This window comes from Myotis nattereri, assembly GCF_964212035.1.
Source record: "Myotis nattereri genome assembly, chromosome: 1".
Taxonomy (NCBI): domain Eukaryota; kingdom Metazoa; phylum Chordata; class Mammalia; order Chiroptera; family Vespertilionidae; genus Myotis; species Myotis nattereri.
This window is the reverse complement of record NC_138075.1, coordinates 80,876,788-80,878,549: the sequence shown is the minus strand read 5'-3', so window position 1 is coordinate 80,878,549 and position 1,762 is coordinate 80,876,788. Positions and strand designations below refer to the sequence as shown.

General features: G+C 49.0%; 1 pseudogene across 1 annotated transcript; it reads left to right on the top strand.

The window, feature by feature from the left end:
- Positions 1–1,001: 1,001 nt before the first annotated feature.
- On the top strand, positions 1,002–1,479 carry LOC308523315 (jun dimerization protein 2-like; annotated as a pseudogene). The gene has a single exon. The product of its transcript is annotated as a jun dimerization protein 2-like (transcript).
- The last annotated feature ends 283 nt before the right edge of the window (positions 1,480–1,762 follow it).

The following is a 1,762-nucleotide window of genomic DNA, read 5'->3' as shown; positions in this document are numbered from 1 at the left end:
TCAGGTAGTGTCAATTTCCTGATTTTATTCTTTTTCAGTATTGTGTTGGCTATTCTGAGTGTTTCTTTCATATAAACTTTGAATACAGTTGACCCTTAAACAATACAGATTTGAGTTGCATGAGTCCACTTACATACAATTTTTTTTCAGTAAATATGTACAGTACTGAAAATTTATCTTTTCTTAAAAACTTTCTTTTCTATAACTCATCTTATTGTAGGAATACAGCATATAATACAAATAACATATAAAATAAGTGTTAATTAATTGTTTATGTTATTGGTAAGACTTCAGATCAAGAGTAGGTTATTAGTGGTTAAGCTTTTAGGGTGTCAAAAGTTATACCTGGGTTTTTTACCTTGTGAGTTTTTGTCAGCATCCCTAACCCCTGTGTTGCTCAAGGAAAAACTGTAGTGTGTTGATATTTACAAAATAATCTGGTTGGCATTGCATTGAATATGGATATCAGTTTGGGAAAACTGATATCTTAATAATGTCATCTTATTTTCCTGAAATGAAATATATCTTAATTTATTTACATCTTTCATCAAAGTTTTACAATCCTATATAATAAAAGCCCAGCAACTGAAACAGCAGAATGACCAGAAGACCAGAGACCAGAACCATCATAGCCCCTCGCCCAGGCTGGCCCCTCCCCCAAGTAAGTGGTAAGGGGCAATCACGCAGGCAGGCAAGTGGTTAGAAGTGATCAAGCAGGCAGGCGAGCAGTTAGGGGTGATCAGGCAGGCAGGTGAGTGTTTAGGGGCAATCAGGCAGGCAGGTAGAGCCCTGTGATCAATTGACACAAAGAGGGAGACCCAGGCCACTCACCACATCCTCGGTGGCTACAATGGGAGGCACTGGCAGCAGTGGACACTGCAGGGCGGGGCTGGTGCCATGGCGGCTCCTGAGTGGGCATAGTGCCTGAAGCTTGGCCTAGGCCCTGGGGTTGCTACCTCTGCCCACAGCTTCTGCACGGCTGGACTGCCACTCCTCCTGCAATGATGCCTGGGCAGATCCTGGACCCCTCCATGACCGTGGGCTCTTTGCCAGGGCTTGGCCCCCTGACTGGATTTCCCAGTTTGGCCCTGACTGCAGAGGAGCTGAAATACACTGACATCCACCACATTGGGCCCGTGATCTCCCCTTTGCACTTCCTGGAGGTGAAACTGGGCAAGAGGCCTCAACCTGTGAAAAGTGAGCTAGATGAGGAAGAGGAGCGAGGAAAAGAACCAAGTGGCGGCAGCCCCGTGCCGGAACCAGAAGAAGGAGCGGAAGGAGTGTCTGCAGCGGGAATCTGAGCGGCTGGAGCTCACGAATGCGGAGCTGAACACCCAGATGGAGGAGCTGAAGCAGGAGCGGCAGCAGCTCATCCTGATGTTCAGCCGGCATCGCCCCACCTGCATCGTCAGGACCAACAGTGTTAAGACCCCCGACTCAGAAGGCAGCCCACTGCTGGAGCAGCTGGAGAAGACGTGACCATGGGCTGGGAGCAGGAAGAGGAGGAGGAGGAGGTGAGGAGAGGGAGGAGGAGGAGGAGGGTCCCAGAGGGCTCTTCCTTGCTGCTCTTCCTTATGAAAAACTCTTCAATGAGGCTCAGCACAGCCAGCATCGGCCAGGCTTTTTTTGTGAAACTCAGATCAGCCACACCAGGGGAAGAAACCCAGGCTGATGAAACCCAGGACCAAGTGCTGAGACCAAAGTGGTCCTCAGGGTGTCTATTCTGCTTGGGGCCAGGCTTGCAGGAGGCAGGACAGAGGCT